General features: G+C 45.5%; 1 protein-coding gene and 1 pseudogene across 6 annotated transcripts in view; one reads left to right on the top strand and one right to left on the bottom strand.

Annotated features, from left to right (window-relative positions):
- Pdzd2 (PDZ domain containing 2) overlaps window positions 1-17,616 on the top strand; it is a 386,879-nt gene that overhangs the window by 220,779 nt on the left and 148,484 nt on the right. The gene's annotated exons all lie outside the window — the stretch shown is intronic.
- On the bottom strand, window positions 9,297-10,055 carry LOC116083510 (annotated as a pseudogene).

Below are 17,616 nucleotides of genomic sequence, written 5' to 3'. Positions count from 1 at the left end.
ATATAAACAAGGTGCTTGAGGGGAATAGAGAAGGGAAGGTTTTACAAAAGGAAGTTGACCTTGGAGGTACAACTTTTGGATCCACTGGCTAGAAAGAACTCCTGGAGTTCTTTGTATAGAACTTGGTTAGGTCAGATACCGGAATCTTATATAGATGAGGTCTTCCTCTAGCCACACCATGCTTAGGCTTAATGTTGACCATGCGCTGTGGGGATAGGGAGAAGGGCACACTAAATAGGTGAGTAAGGTTTTATTTTTTAAACATGAATTGTATTATTATCATATAAGCACAAGTGCATGCATCTTGTGGTTCACGTGGAGGTAAAGGGCGACTTCTGGGACTTGGTTTTCCTCTTCTCCTGTGGATTATAGGGAGAGAACTCTCCGTCAGTAGGTTTATCCAGCAAACCCTCTTACTCCCTGAGCCCTCTCACCCGCCTTGAGTTTACATTTTAAAGGGTCTAGATGACTTCGTAGTAAAGTAACTGTGGTCAGTTGCTCTGAACTCTAGTGTGTGAGTCAGGTTGTGTCTGTTCTGACCCTGTCCTCTCCCTCACCCAGAAACCGGTTGCAATCCTCAGCAGGTGTGCACACACACACACACCTATCTATCTGCTGCAAAATTCTAAAACAAAACCAGGCAGCCCTCAGATCGCCTTAGGCATTTGCCTCACGGAGTTGTCGTACAGACCCAAATTCTCAGATCTGGTTTGAGAGATGTGCAGTGTATTTTATAAGTGCTCCCTAAGACTGGAATTTGAGCTGAAGTTTTGACTAGCCTTTCATTCTCCTAAGTGCTGGACTCTGTGGCCTGCAGCTACGTCTGGCTCACTCTCGAGTGGGTCAGAAGCCAGGCATGGTGTAGAGTGTGATTTCAGCAGTGGTCTCTGGCCAAATTCTCTGAGGCCAAGATGCATGGATAAGATTAGGCCGGCCTGACTTATGTTTTCCTATCTCAGTTTTGGTTTTTATGTGTTGCAGTAATAAGGTCATAATCATTTTAAAATAATTTGAAGGGGAAAATTCCCTTCGGTCCCACCACCCAATACATATTAACTGTAGTTTGCTCTTCCAGGCTTTTCCAGACCCCTGTCTGCCTGCTCACTTATAATAACATGGTAATTATAGTATATTCTGATTTTGATTTTGTTCTGGCTTTTCCATAGCCTGGTATTAAGTTTGGAGTGAGCTAGTGAGCCTCAAAGTAGTAAAAGATAATGTTCTATGTGTGGTTTTATCCTTAGCCCACTGACTCTGTAATGATGTCTGAGAGAAATGTCCCAGAAAGTGAACCGAGAGGTTACTAGAATGCTCAGTGCCTTTCTGGGGCGTATTAGCTCATGGGCCTGCCTTTGTTCTGCTAGGAGCAATGAGCTGAGTGTTCATGTCTCCTAAGGGCTACGTGCAGAACTCCTGTCTTTAAAGAAAAAGGGAACTTTGCAAAAGTTTTAAAGCTCCGAGTAGACTGGTGCTCATAGGACAGCTGGTGAGAGACCTTCCCACTCTGCCTGTGACGATATAGCAACCAGCACTCAGGAGGTAGAGGCATAAGGATCAGGAGTTCAGGGTCATCCCTGGCTACACAGAGAGTTTGAGGCTAGCCTGCCATACATGATACCCTGCCTCATCCTCCCCCCGCAAAATTATTTATTATGAGTTTTTTAAGGTCAGTTTTATTTGTCAACTAGACATAACTTAGACTCGTCTGGGAAGAGAGTCTCAATAGGGATCGAGTTATATCAGTCAGCCATGGGAATGTCCGTGGGGAGCTGTCTTGGCCATCTTAGTTGATGTTGGAAAGTGGGCAGCACATACCCTGTTTGCTGCCCTGAGTTGTGTAAGAATCAAGAAAGCTAGTCAAGTATTTAATATCCATGTGTTTTCTCTGTGCTCAAAACTGTGGTGTGACTGGTTACTTCAAATTCCCACCTTGTCTTCCCGGAGTGATGACTGTGGCCTGGGATTAGAGCTGAAATGGACTCTTTCTCCTCTAAGTTACTCTTGTCTGGGTATTTTATTGCAGCAACAGAAACTAGGACAGAGGGTCGTCCCCAGACACTGCAGGTAGCTCCATCTTGGACTTTACAGCTCCAGCGCTGAGAAATGTCTGCTCCGTTCCTCCTACATGGCTGCTGTATGGACACCTGTTTGACAAGGCCTGGTGGAGAGCTGTTTTTAACAATGACTTTTTCCTTTCTCCATTGCTCTGCATCACGGGTACCATTTTCAGGCCTCTGCTAGGGAGACAGATCCGTTGACCAGCTGGATGTCAAGGGTATCTACATACAATCACTCACCACGATGCTGAGCAGCCTGGCAAGGTAGAGGTTGGCTCTGTTCTACCAGTGAGATTCTCAGGGGAAATTTAAAAACATGCTTGAGGACCTGGACTTAGTACTGGTGGGGTTCAAAGTTGACTGGTTTCAAATCCTGACCTTTTCTATTGGTCCCTCCGTCATCTGCTAGGTACTGTGATAAAGGAATGGGCAGTATGTATAAGTAACCATCCTCCTCTTGAGAACGGAGGCATGTCGTGTATTTTGGAGAGAGTGGCACTTGTTGAAAATGGGAGGACTTGATAGTTGGAGTCAGCTAGTTCCCTGATGGTAAACTGTGACCATGTGAGCCCATCCTACATGCTTTATGGCCTCTTTATATTCCTGGCTGATATCCACATTTGCTTCTTTCTTAAACCCAGCTGCCTCAAGTCAGTTTGCCACCTGCTTAGACTTGCCCAACTCAACCTTATTGTATACATTGGATTTTACATAGCACTTTCCCCGAGGTGAGTTCATTCAAATAAACCCTGTTGAAACCTAGTGTGTGAAGAGCCCCATTTATAGAGACAGGAATAGATTAAGCTAATACCCCTGCGGGGGGGGGGGGAAGGGGGGGCTCGGCTCGTTCACGCTCTTTCTCTCCCTCCCTCCCTCCCCCTTCTCCTCCTCCTCCTCCTCCTCCTCCTCCTCCTCCTCCTCCTTCCTCTCTCTCTGCTGAGATGCAACCAGAGAGCTCATGAATCCTAGGCAAACATTTGGCTATAGAGTACCTCTAAGTTTTTAGTTCCTGTGGGGAAGCAAGGACCTGGCTGGGGAGCAAACCCAAGACCTCACACATGCTCAGCAAGCCTTCAACCACACTAGCCTGTCAGCAAACCTTCTATCACACTGGCCTGATTGTTTTGTTTTCCTGAAGTCTGGAGGCGGAAAGAAGAGGAACAAAAGTTAAATATCTGTGACTACAGAGCAAGTTTGAGGCTAGCCTGGGCTACTTAAGACCCTGTTTTAAAAAACAAGAAACATCAAGCTGGATTTAGTGGCACATGCCTGTAATCCCAGTAGTCAGAAGGCCAGCCTGATCTACAAAGTAAGTCCAGGATAGCCAGGGCTACACAGAGAAACCCTGTCTTGAAAAAACAACTTTTTTTTTTTTTTAAAAAAAAGGGAAAATATCTTGTCAGTAGTCATTCAGTAAGGACACTTTCATAGAGTGCACACTGTGGGTGGGTAAGCCTGATTTTGGTTGACGCTAAGACAACAAAATAAACCTGTCTTCTTGGAGCCTTTAAAATGGGCTTAAATCTGTAAGCATGCCAATGCAGCGCCTGAGAAAACAGTAAGCGTCAGTTTTATGGCTTAGTAGCTGAGATGTGGAAACCAGAGTCTAGATCACTTAGCACAGCACAGCTGATGGCACACCTCACTGGAAAGGTGCAGATGTGAGTTCTGGGGACAAGCACATGGAACGAAGCTGAGCTTTGCTTAAGCATTAAGAAGAAATGACCCGGGGCTGGAGAGATGGCTCAGTGGTTAAGAGCACTGACTGCTCTTCCAAAGGTCCTGAGTTCAAATCCCAGCAACCACATGGTGTCTCACAACCACCCGTAATGAGATCTGACGCCCTCTTCTGGTGCGTCTGAAGACAGCTACAGTGTACTTACTTACATACATAAAATAAATAAATAAATTTAAAAAAAAAAAAAGAAGAAGAAGAAGAAATGACCCACCTGAATAAATACTGCTGCTTGCCTTGCAAATTTGCCTATGGGATTAGGGGAGCGAGGCTGCTTGCACCGGGAGTGTCTGTGTTGGCATCAGCAGAACTTTCTTTCTCACCATCACACGAGCAATGGCCAGGTCTACCACCACCATGAGAGTGACTGGGCTGCATTAGAACGTGGCCTTGCTCACCACCTCGAGTAGCTTTTGTGGTTGTAGAGTGCATGGATAAACCAACAAACATTTAAATTTGGGTGCTCCTCAAATCCAGGGAGTCTAAGATGAAGGTGCCGGCGTGGCTGTTTATCTTCAGGGCTCCCTTCCTGGTTTGTGGATGGATGCTTACCTCTTCACTGTGCCCTGCTGGGCCAGGGAGGGAGAAAGCAGGCTCTTAGCATCAGTTCTCTCAAGAAACCAAGCTCATCATGAAGGTCAACCTCTACCATCTCATCTAAACCTAACTGCCTCTCAGATCTTGTGGGACACTGGTCTGTTCAGGCACCCCGGGCCCAGTCGAGTATAAGTCTGGAACCCCGATGATCCAGTAGGCAATAATTCTGCCTGCAAGGGACAGAAGGAGTTTGACCATGACTCCTGGGTCCCTGGCTCCTGTTTCAGTAACAGCCTCTCACAGTCCCCCACAGGAGATGTGTGTTCTGTCACGTGGACAATGCCCCAAGCTCCCAGCATTCTAGCTGGACCCTACCCCCAGTCATCTGACCATAGTCGGGAATGTCCCGCCCCATAGACAGATAGCCCCACCTCACAATATAAGAGGCAGTTTGCCCCCTCCTCTCTCTCTTGCCCGCCTATCTTTTTTGTTCTCCCCTCTCTCTTGCTCTTGCTCTCTTGCTTCCTCTCCTGGTCTCTTTCTCTCTTCTTCTCTTGCTTTCTTCTTCTCTTGCCCTCTCTCACCTTCTCTTCTCCTTTACTTCCTCTCCTTTCTTTCTCTCCACATAGCCATGGCCAGCTTCTTTTCTCTTTTCTATAATAAAATATCTCATGACTATGCATTGCCTCCTTTTAAGTAATGCGTCTCATAGCCCCAGGCATCAGCAACAGAGAGACCCAGGCCATCAAGATCTCAGAGGTCCTTTCTGAATGCCTTCACCCTGGAGATGAGGGCAGAGCCTACAGTACTGTGGTTTGGATTTTCCTGTGAGAGTCACCAGCATCCCAAGTCTCCATTCAGAAAACAAGTGATTGTGTTTCTCTCAGACCTACTCTGTTTCTATCAGCCTACTGCTGTTCTGGGTACCTGTCAATCAGAATCAGCCATTACATTCTGTTTGTAGCATATGAGGGTTTTTCTAGGCAAACCTCCAAACTCTCTGAATTGAAGGCATAATGAAGGTTTCTGTAAATGTAACTGGGTGATATCCTTATCCCTGTCATAAAATATATATTTATAACACATGAAGATAGTCTATATTTTCTCCCATTTTATTCTACTTTGCTATGATCCGTATTTTCACTTAAATCTAGGCAAATACGAGGAATAGGAATTATAAGAGTATTAACTTAAGGATCAGAGGCATGTGGTTTAAGATGACTTCTTGACATCAGATTGAATTTTCTGTGCATATTAAAAAGCACAAAATGAGAACATATTTCCCTTGCCATACATACTAGGATATATAAGCCCACTACCAAAGTAAGATCTACAAAAAGCTTTGGCAACATAATGCTATGGGAAATAGCATAGTTAATATCTTAATGGGATAAGATCTAATGTGCCACTAATAATATTTTAATATGTGAAATAACCACTAGTACTTAGTTTATTAATTTAAATCATATACTTATTTAAATTGAGGGCATGGGAAGATGGCTTGGTGCTTGCTGCTCAGTCATGAATTCTGAAGCTCAGATTCCAGCATCCAGGTTTGGCAGCTTATAAACTATAACTCCAGCTCCAGGAGATCTGATACCTGATTCTGACTTTCATTGGCATTTGCACACATGTTCGTCACTATATAAGCACACACACATAAAATAAAACTCACTCTATTTTTTTTAAAGATTTATTTATTTTATGAGTACACTGTAGCTATCTTCAGACACACCAGAAGAGGGCATCAGATTCCATTACAGATGGTTGTGAGCCACCATGTGGTTGCTGGGAATTGAACTCAGGACCTTTGGAAGAACAGTCAGTGCTCTTAACCACTGAGCCATCTCCCCAGCCCAACTCAGTCTATTTTTAAAATCACACTGGAACTTTAAGTGACATTCATTTTGAGTATTTCTTTCCCTACCCATATAGCTTATGGAACAAACCTATTCAAACTCGGAATTGTGCTTTTACATCCTGTAAGTCAGTTGTTCATGAATTATGAGCTCATGTCCACCCTTATTTAAAAGATGCAGTTTTTATATCCTTATCCCTGTCCTTGTATGGTTCTGTCTTGGGCTCTTTAGTCAGGTCCACAAGTGTACTTTCCTATAACCCTGGCATGGCTCCCTATCTATTCATCTTCTGATTGAGAATAGCCCTCATCTATGTACTATCACAGGTGCTTTCACATAAACTTCACTACTCCTTAAGTGACCCTGTGAGACAAATTCCTTTATCTCTTTTTATGGGGGAACTAACAACCAAAGAGGTTAGGAAACTTCCTTAATAAGTGATAAGCTCAGGAAAGATCGGGCCAGGATTCTAACCCAGCTATGGAGACGGTCTCGGTTTTTAACCATCAGGCTTCTTTGTCACCAGAAAATCCAGCCTATGAGGTTATGAGACCATTTCCCATGAGGTTATGAGACCACTTCACAATTTCATCTCCTTTAATCTAGACCTGCATCAATGTCTAAATTTGCATTGAAACAGAAGCAGAAGTATCATCCTCAAATGTTAGCTTATCACCCACAGTCATCAAAGAGAAGTTTGTCCCTTGCTCTCAAACATAGCAGTTTCCTCTTTGTGAGGGTAATTTTAGGGAAGTAAAAGCAATGTAATGTGTTATTTTGTTTACCTCAGTACATATAAACCCAGTCAGTTGGTGAGCATTATATATATTCTTATTTATGTATTTATTTGTTTATTTTTTGAGATTCAGGAGGGTCTCATCACTTATTACTCCTCCTCCTCTTTCTCCTTTCTTCCTTTTTTCTTCTTCTTCTTGACAGGTTTTCTCCTTGTAGCCCTGTCTGGCCTCAAACTCAGAGATCCAGCAGCCACTGCCTCCCAAGTGTTAGGATTAAAGTTGTACACCACTACCTCCTGGCCCACTTCTTACTCTTAAAAATTCAACCTTGACTGGACCCAGATGTAGAGGTAGAAGCTCTCAACCCACATGTGTTGGCAATCTTTTTCTGGCCTTTTTCTTCGGCTTCTTGCATTCTTGTGGCTGAAAGTTTTGTATAGTTTAGCATGGTTTTCTTACTGGATGTGTTGTTCCTGAAGAGCAGCGCATCAGTGTTTTGTCACAAGGCATGTGGAGTTAACCAGACGCCAAACTGTGGGTACTTTGATCCCAAGCTGCTGCTTCGTTTTGGGTTTTGGTTTTTTGTTACTTGTTTCTTTTCTTAAGGCGAGGTTTCACTGTGTAGCTCCATAGCAAGTCTTGGAACTTGCTATGTAAACCAGACTGACCTCGAACTCAAGAGATCCGCCTGCCTCTGCCTCCTGTGCACTGGGATTAAAAACATGGGGTACAATACTCAGCCAGGTCGTGGGTTTCTTACCTCCCTTGTTCAAGGGCTTTCTGACAACATGTTGGCAAACATCATTTCCCTTAGAAAGATTAAAAAGCTTTAGTGTTCGGCTAGAGCCTTTGTGCCCCAACCACCAAGGCAAAATAGGAGTTCTCAGTTCAGTAAGGTCTTTTTCTCCTTTTTTTTTTTTTTTTTTTTTTTTTTAAAAAACAGTAACCAAGTTGAGAACATTCAGACTGGCATCCACAATGCATTGCAAACAGACTTGTGCTTCTTCTCTCCGGGTCTTCGTGGTCTATAACAAGAATGCCCCTGACTCCACAGCAGGTGCATTCTGCTGTGGGTCAAGATGCTGTGCTACAGCCGGGTGGTGGTGGCACATGCCTTTAATCCCAGCACTTGGGAGGCAGAGCAGGTGGATTTCTGAGTTCTCGGCCAGCTTGGTCTACAGAGTGAGTTCCAGGACAGCCAGGGCTACTCAGAGAAACCCTGTCTCGAAAACAAACAAACAAACAAACAAACAAAAAACCCAAAAAAGATGCTTTGCTTCATGAGAGAACCTTGCTTGGGTGTCATTTCCTCTACTGGGACCCCATAACCCTTCCACTCTTCACCCAGAGCATCAGCAGCTTCTTATAGAAAGTGTAAAACTTACATTCATCGTCACTTCAATGAGTTTCTGACAGTAGTGGCTGGGAAGGAGATATTCAGCTTTATCTTGACACAGCCAACCGATACCATGAAGGGCTTTCTTTTTTGAGACACAGTCTTATTCTGGTAGCCCAGGCTGGCCTAAAACATATCGTGTACCCTGGCTCTCTCAGTTTACCAAGTACTGAGATACTAGGTGGGCAATCAGACCCCGGTAGGTTCTGTTTCTGGGATGACTTCTGGTTCCTAGACACCATCCTGGGCTGTCTATGTACCTGGTTTCATTCTCTGTGCAGCCTATAGGGAGAACAGTATGACTTCCACCTAAGATGAGGATCTTCAAGTCAGGGGGTTCTGAGAAACTTGCCCTGCACAATGCAGGACTTACCCAGCAGCAGTAAGATTTAACTTCTGTGTGGCCAGCCCTGGAGCTTGTGCACACGTGGCCTCCAGGGCTGAAAGTGTGGAATCTGGAAGTCCCTGATGGGCGGCGTGGACACCGTGTCTATAGCTGCTGTATAACAACCTTCCGGTTCACTTTTACTTCTCTGTGCTCTTTGCTAAGCCCAGCCAGACTTTCAGCTGCCAACGACAGAAATACCCAGAGCCAGTTTAAGCAGAAAAGCTTATATTAAAGGATGCCAGGCGCTTCACAGAATTTCTGGGAAGGACCATGGATTGGGCTGACATATTGGGGAACCAGAAGTGGAGTGTCCTAGTTAGCGTTTTATTGCTGTGAAGTGACACCATGACCAAGGCAACTCTTTTCTTTTTAAATTATTTTTTATTTTTATTTTTTATGTATATGAGTATGATTGCTCTATTTGCAGGTGTATCTGCATACCAGAAGATCTCATTATAGATGGTTGTGAGCTACCATGTGGTTGTTGGGAATTGAACTCAGAACCTCTAGAAGAGCAGCCAGTGCTTTTAACTACTGAGCCATCCTCTCCCCAGCCCTTTCCAAGGCAACTCTTTGTTTTTTTTTTTTGAAAGAAAGGTGATTTTATTAAAAAGAAAAACAAAAGGGAAACGGGACCAGAGCACAGGTTAGTCCACCCAGAACACAGGTTAGTCCATCCCGGCCTTTATCGTCCTGGTGGTGATCTTGTCTTTTACAATGATGTGAACAATAATGCCCATGTCTGATATGGTACCCTAGTTCACAGCATTCAGCATGGCCTGAGAAATGGTTTCAAGCAGGTGTTCTGGATCCCTGTTGGGCTCCCAGAGAGACTCACACATCCCATACATTTGTTTGGAGCAGGTACCACTGACTCCGAAGTCATCAGTCACCATGGGACAGCCAATGAGGTCTAGAGAGCAAATGAAGGCTTTAAAGGTCTTCAGGTCCAAGTCAGCAATGACAGGCTCTTTGTAGGAGGGACCAAACCGTTTCTCATACAAGAGGTTGGCCACCATGCTCATGAGGGTGTAAGGCTTGATCTACCGACCTTCCTTCAGCTCATACAGGTTCAGTCGGAACTTTGGATGCTGGGCAACTGTCTGGACGTCAGTGGCCAGGCCGGCCAGGCCTATGTAGAGCCTGTCACCCATGGGAAAGATCTTCTGGAAGTCCGTGGTCACCATCTGGGCCTGGGTCCCAAAACTCCTGTTTGCAGCAATGGCCACACAGTTCTTTCCCTTTGTGGCTATGACAGCCCCTCCATTATAGGACATAATAGACATGATGGCGCTGTAGTGGGAGCCCGATCTCCACTGCATTGCCTGCAAACCCCCAAGGCAACTCTTTTTTTTTTTTTTTTAAGATTTATTTATTTGTTATATGTAAGTACACTGTAACTGCTGTCTTCAGATACCCCAGAAGAGGGTGTCAGATCTCATTACAGATGGTTGTGAGCCACCATGTGGTTGCTGGGATTTGAACTCATGACCTTCGGAAGAGTAGTCGGCTCTCTTAACTGCTGAGCCATCTCTCTAGCCCCACCAAGGCAACTCTTACAAAGGAAAACACTTAATTGGGACTGGCTTACAGTTTCAGAGGTTCGGTCCATTAGCACCATGGTGAGAAGCGTGGCAGCATGCAGGCAGACTTGGTGCTGGAGAAGGAACTGAGAGTTCTCCGTTTTGATCCGCAGGCAGGCAGGGGGAGATTGTGTTTCCCACTAGACCTAGCTTGAGCATATATGATCTTGAAGCTCACATCCGCAGTGACCCACTTCCTCCAATAAGGCCACACCTCCTAATAGGGCCACCCTCTAGGCCAGGCATCCAAATACATGAGTGTTCAGGAAGCCATTCCTATTCAAACCAACACAAGGAGCCAAGTCACACCACTCTAGCAGGCAGAGCATCTCTCTGTACTCCTCTCAGTCCTTGGGACTTCATGGGGAGATGGCTCCAACTGTTACAGAAGGCCTGGGTCGTAGTAGGCATCGTCTCTGCTCACTACCTGTTACATTCAAGTCACACTGGATTGGCAAAAAGGAGTTTTCCCTGCCTGTGTTGTGGCTGCAAAGAAACATGGGAAATGTAGGGGTTTGGGATTTTTGCTAAACGGGATTGAGTTGAGCTAATTTACAGTGTCAGCCACTCTTAATTCAAGCCAGTCCTCATCCCGCAAAGCCAGATGGGTCTTACTCTGAGCTGCTCTGACAAATCAGCGTTTCATTTCTCAAAAGTTTTAGAATCTAGGAAGCCCACAATCTGAGGTCCCAGTGTCTAAGGGTTAGTGTCTAGGAAAGGCCTACTTCCTGTTTCAGAGATGGTCCCTTCTTACCTTGTGAATGGTTCAAAGGGAAAGGCAGCCATTTTTCCCACCCCGCCCCACCCCACCCCATCCTTTCATGAGAGTTCGATCCCTGATACCTAGTCACCTCCCCAAATCTCTCCTCCCAGTTCCATTCACTGTGAGGGTTAAAAGTCAGTCTCTTCATTTCAGGAGAGTCAGGCAGGCAGGTAGTATTTATGCCTCAGTGTCTTGTCTCTGGCTGATGGAGTCTGCCTGCGCTCGCCCTAAATGCACCAGACTGCAGTTTTCATGCTAGGGCTCTTGTGGCTCAGCCTAGAACTAGCACAGACATCAGGGTCTCACCTGATGTCCTGTGTGGAAAGTTACTCATCTACTCGAAGGAACTTCCCAGTGTGGAAGCCTGGCCCTAGCAATGCAGTTCTGCAGTTTTGTTTCCATGGAAAGAGCCTTTCCTCTGAGGTGTGCTAGTTGGCTTCAATCTTCCATTTGAGTTCAAAGATAATGAAAGGAGCTATCGAGGGATAGGACAGCTGCTTTCTTAGTCATACGAAATACATTGTGTCCTCTAGACTTCAACTTCTTAGATGTTTTTTGAACAAAGCATCATAGGTAGGTGAGTAGTCTGAAAGTAATAGAGACATGGGGGGGGGGGAGTACAGCTGTTAGAATACTGGAGTGAAAAGGAAGGGAGGCAGAAGCAAGTTGTCAAAGCCGGCGCTCTGCTTACTAAATGAATCTGTCCAGCCAGTTCTCTAGTCTGTCAAAGGGAAGAGACTGTAACACCAGGAACCTGTAAGAAATAAATACTCAAACTTCGGATGTGGTGTCTGCTGCATTACTTTACAGAATTAACCTCCTATCCTTTGAGAAACCACGGCTCCCCAGGGTGGGGCCGCTTCTGTCCACTGTCCACCTCCCGTTCCCACATAGCTCCTGCTGCCAACGTGGGTTTCTGCCTCTCTTACTTTGGTCATTATGTGGGTAGTTTACATCATCAGGTCAATAAGCAGATTAAAGTTTTAAGTAAGTCAGAATGGGTTGGGGGAAGGGGGGACACGTCTGTTTCTTTAACACCTTTGATGGCAGTGTCTGGAGTTTAGAGCTTAGGTGGTATTAGAAATAAAGCCATCATCAGGATTTCAATTTGCATTTTCTGGGTGCCTTCAAATCTCTATTTTTGCCAAGGGCTTGCAATATATGTATTAATTTTCCTTCAGGGTCCATTTAGCAGCAACAATCTGCAGGCTTATTTGCATTTTAATTGGGTCACTCCCCACCCCCACCCCTCCCCCACACTTGGAGCTTCTCTGTGCTGCTAAGAACTGGAGACAGATGTGGTCTCTGCATCTGGGTGACTGGAATGTCAATGTCTGTTCTGTAGCTCTTCAGTGGCTATGAAGCCATGTGACCCCTGAATTGAAAAGCTGAGGGAATTCCCAGTTCAAGCAGCCCCACCACAGTAGAAACTGGGTTTTTGTTTTTGTTTTGTTATGTTTTTAATTAAAATCAATAACAATAAGACTTTATTGTGTAGTCCTTCCCAGCACCCTTCCTTTTTACACAAGGTTCTTGCTTTGAAAAGGAAAATTCACAAGAAGGGGGGGCTCATGTCTCAGGGGACAGTTATGAGACTTTGGAAGGACAGACTAAATAAAGTGTGAGAGAGGCAGACGGGAGGGACTAGGTGCCATTTTTCCCAGATGAAGAAAGCAGGCAGCAATTTAGCCGGGGTCCTGTTGAAATCAAGGCTGTGCCGTGGCATGATGACTTCCTATTCACAGAGTTGACACAGAAAGCTGATGAAGCAAGCCAGAATTCAGGCTAGCGGTCTCAGTGATTCTGACATTACTGTGCTTGTAGGAAGCCGGGCAGCATGAAATATTTATGATAGGCCTGGTGGGAGCTGGCAGACCTGGAGGTTGAGATCCACAGAATGTAGGGCATGGAGAAGGCCCTGAGTGGAGAACACTTACCTTGTTGTCACTGAGAGTCAGCGTCTCAGAGAGAATTGCTGTTTCTTTTAGAAGCTCTGGTAGGCATGCCCACTCCACAGCCCACGAACACACGTACCCAGGATTGGATATGAATTCGACCCAATACAAGATTGTAAACACAGACACGGTTCTGCTTATCTTCCAGTGATTCTTTGTGGGTTTTAGTTGGAACTTTGCAGGTGACAATATTGTGTTGTGGTGTTAAAATGTTAGACACCCTTGATTGGAGGAGCATTGTTAAGACCCTTTACAAATCAATAAATAAAAGGCTGAAAAGGTGCTGGGTGTTTGTAGAACTCTGCGCTAATACATGCATTCTGGGTAAACATGTCTTGTTTGAATGTACCGATTTTGAATTGATTGCCACTGTCAAGGTGCTTTTATATGTGTGCAGATAAGTGCAGACATCAGAGGTTAACACTGATTGTTCAACACCCAATGTATTGAGGCTCAGCCTCTCTCTAAACCTGGAGCTTGCCATTTCAGCTAGTCTGGCTGGCCTGGTTTTTCTGGGGATTTCCTGTCTCTACTGCTTGCATGATCGGGGTTTAAGCAGGCCACCATACCCACCCAGGTTCTTTATATGGGTTCTGGGGATCCCATCTCTGGTCTTCACGCTTGCACAGTAAGCCCTCTACCCTATAAGCCTTCTTCCTAACCCCACAGATACATTCTGACTGCTAGATAGGAGCCTTCCAGTGTACAGACAAGTTAGTGGGGACTTGGGCCATCTCAGAGCTAGTCCTGTTTCTGTTTTGTCTTGAGGGAAAGCAGCTTGTCACGGTGCCCCTTCAGAGCACAGCTTTGTTCATATATTTGTAAGCACAGCTGTTGGGTTTTGGTTATAGGATAGGTATTATGTCTACCAGGCTTCCAGGCTGGCCTCTGATTTACTACATTGTTGAGGATGATTTTGAACTTTGATCATCCCACTTCTGCCTCCTAGTGCTGGGATTTCAGGTGTGCACCAACATACCCAGTGTACCCAATATATTCAGTGCTGTGGGATTGAACTCATGCTGACTGAACGCTCCACCAATTATCTATCTATGTCCCTAATCCAGCCTTCTGTTTTTAAAGGAATGTTTGTTAGAGGTTTGTTACAGGGGCTATGATTGTCAGACCACATATTGGGGAGCTATGGAAAAATAAATGTAAGATCTGGGACTTCATGCATTCCCATTGATGGTAAATGTTCATTAACTCCAAAGACTGAATCCAAATAACTGGAGCTTTTCATGTTGGAATTGTGCGTATCTGTGTGTCTATGTGTATCTGTTTGTCTGTCTTGTCTGCCTATCATTGGTTTTGCCTTGAGTGTTTTTCAGGTGTAGAATAGAATCCTGGTTTGCAAAATAGAGAAGGCCTTAGAGCAGGATGCCGTATCTGTCTATATGGGAGCTGTGGAGCAGTACCGCACCTTTTGATGTTACTCAGAGATAGGCGGCCATGGGCAGCAACTTGCTTCTCTGTGTCACTTACCATGGTATAATAAAACTGTCTTATCAGTCCTGGGAGAATGCCTTTGTGCATCCTCAGTCAGATGAAGAGGCCCAACTTCTCCTCCCACTGGGTCCTCAACTGCCTTAAAGTCAGAGGTGAGTGTCCACACCTGTTTTTCCTTGTGTTGCCTCATACCCTGGGGGTGCAGGCTGTCCCAGCTCAGCAATCAAGGCCATGTGAGCTAGGTGTGGTGGTGTTTGCCTTCTGAGACCTTTGGATGTCTTAAGCCAGATACATCTATTTTTAGACTGGGCTTGTTGTGATTAGATGGTCACTTTTGCAAGACTGTGACCTGTAAGCGCTCAATTGTTTCCCTGAAGGATCCCTGGGTGTTGGTGGATTAAATAGTTCATTCAGCTGGGTGGTGGTGGCAGTGCGTGCCTTTAATGACAGTGCTTTGCAATCAGAGGCAGGTAGATCTCTGTGAGTTCAAGGCCAGACTAATCTATAGATGGAGTTCCAGGATAGCCAGGGATGTAAGGAGAACTCCTGTCTTGGGGGAAAAAAGTTAAAAGTTTGTGTCCAGGGGCTTGAGGAACAGAGGGGCTACAGGCTTGCTGGGGGCAGCTTACGGGAGCGTGAAATAAGAGAAACAGGAGCCTCTTATCAGAGTGTTTATCAGACTTCACAGACAGCTCTCAGTGGGTTGTCACCATAGCAGACACGTGGTCTTATTTGTGTGTTTGTAAACTCCATAGCATTGTTGGCAGATAATGGGTGCCCTGTGCTAGCAAGGATTCAAAGGCACTGATGAAGCCTGGTGCCAGCACTCAGATGTGGAGGGGCACCACAGCCTCTGAAAAGCAGGGGATGCCAGGTGAAGGTGAAAGGTGAAGATTGGCCAGGGAAACTGAGGTCCAAGTACTATAGGTAGCCAAAGTCAGAGTCAGTTAGGATCCAGGGAAACCCTCAGGGTCACAGGACTGGAGTGTGTGTGTGTGTGTGTGTGTGTGTGTGTGTGTGTGTGTGTGTGTATGTGGGGGGAGGGGGGAAAGAGGGAGGGAGGTTGTGCCTGGCAACAGCCAGGTATATAAACCCATGCCCATTGGGAGTTAGGAAAGACATAGGAAATTTCATTGCTCACACTGGATAACATATAAAAAGAAAAGAAAAATGGTAGAAGTTTTCTTAAGAGCTCTAATACATTCAAATGGAAATGCCAGCGGTTATCTGGGTGAGAAGCAAAGGAAGTCAAAGACAGAGAAAGAAGCACCTGATGCCCATGGGCATCATTCTGGATGTTTTAGAATTCTTCCTCATATATTACAGCTGGCATATAAAAGGACAATGACACCCTCTGGTCCTTAGAGGTGGCGGGATGCCTAAGTGCCTACATTGTATGCATGCTCACCACGTGTGTGTGCCGAGGCCAGAAGAGGGTCTCTGGTTCCCTCGAACTGGACTTGAAAGAAGCTGTGAACTGCCCAATATGAGTACTGGGAACCAAACCCAGGTTCTCTACGAGAGCAGCAAGTGCTCTTAACCACTGAGCCATCTTTCCCAGGGCTTGTTTTTTAAGTGGAAGCAAATTCTGCTAGCTTGAGCTTCTGTTCTTAATTTTACAGCCACCTTATTCTTTACACCTCTTTTTCTTCTTTGCCTTTATCAGTGAAAGAGGAAACAGGACCTGGTTCATGCCTAACTAGGAACTCTAATTTAGACATTTTAAAGCTGAAGGTCATTTTACTCCTGAGAAGGAAGATACAGCTTTCTTCCAGCCCGGCTCTTGATGATGGACTGACCCAGGAGATGATTAGATGTCTCTCTGTGCAACTCTGGGCGAGCGTTTCATGTCTCTCTTCCGGGGAAATCCCTGGTGATGTGTGAATCTGTCCCGCCTTCGTCAAGTACTCAGTGGCCTGATTGGAGCTGGCAGCTCCTCTGGGAACCGCCCAACACTGACTTCTGAGTCCTTTAATACTGCTAACGCACTCAAAAGTTCCGTTTCTTTCCCTGTTGTCACTTTCAATTAAGCCAGGAACTTCGGGAGCCAGGAGAGCCATGAGTAGTATGGCTAGTGATGTACATACACTGAAGTGGCAGAGAGGAGATTGAGATATGGACAGTCCACACCACTATATCGTCACTTGATCAATGCACACCATGTGACCACAACCATGTGATTCCAATACTGAAGCCCAAGCTTGGCAAATACACTGTCCTCTGTCTGAGGAAGCTTCAGAGTTACAAATAAGCAGGTGTTGCTGCAATTGCTGGTAGTCATTTGGTAAAGCTCACTCTTTTGTTTTTGTTTGTTTGTTTGTTTGTTTCTAGAGAAGTTTCAGAGTCAGGGTAAAATAAAGCATCAAGCACATGTTTTTAATACATGCCCTTCCTTAACGCTGATTACCGCTCCTTCACAAACACCCCCCACCAGAGAGTTATTTGCTACTGCATTTGCGAGGCCTCACGGGTTGATAATTACTCCAAGGCCCACAGGTTTCTTTGCTTGTTATTTTGTTGCTTTTTGAGACAGTGTTGCTATGTAGCTTCCGCTGGCCTTGCATTCACTGTCTTGCCCAGGCTGCTACTGAGCTAGGTCCTTCCTGGTCAGCTTCAAGGATGGCTGGCCTTGCAGCGGTGCCCCACCATACCCAGCTCCCCACTTTATTAGTTGATTACAAACCAGAGTGGCTTGATCCTAGCGCCCACCCTTCTCCCAAGTAGGTTCAGGCCTTGGCAGCCTTTAATTGGCAGAATTAGTATTGTTTCTGGGCAGCAGGCACACTACTCCGCCCTTTGTTTTCTAGCTGCTTTAGATAAGGTTTAAGACCTGGAAGTCACTCTCGCCTTATTCCCATGGGAAATCGCCTCCAATTATTTCTAGAAATTCTTCTTGTGGGAAGGAAGGGGGAGAAACAAAAACCTGATTGTTTGAAGGCCCGGGAAAGAAGTTTCCGTCCACAACCCAACTTCCTCAACAGCATCAGAAAGCTGCAGGTTTGTGAGTCAAGTTCCCACAACTACAGACGCATCTGTGGTTCTAGGGGGATGCTTCAAGGTAAAGGTGTTAAGTACCTCGAAAGTATAGCTCGGAGGCCAAACATGCTACTGAGTGGTATGTGGCTTTAGATAGAGTTCTTCTTCCAGGGGCTCCCTC

The sequence above is a fragment of the Mastomys coucha genome, unplaced genomic scaffold (assembly GCF_008632895.1).
Source record: "Mastomys coucha isolate ucsf_1 unplaced genomic scaffold, UCSF_Mcou_1 pScaffold8, whole genome shotgun sequence".
Taxonomy (NCBI): domain Eukaryota; kingdom Metazoa; phylum Chordata; class Mammalia; order Rodentia; family Muridae; genus Mastomys; species Mastomys coucha.
The sequence above is the reverse complement of the archived record's forward strand: the minus strand, read 5'-3'. Positions and strand labels throughout refer to the sequence as shown.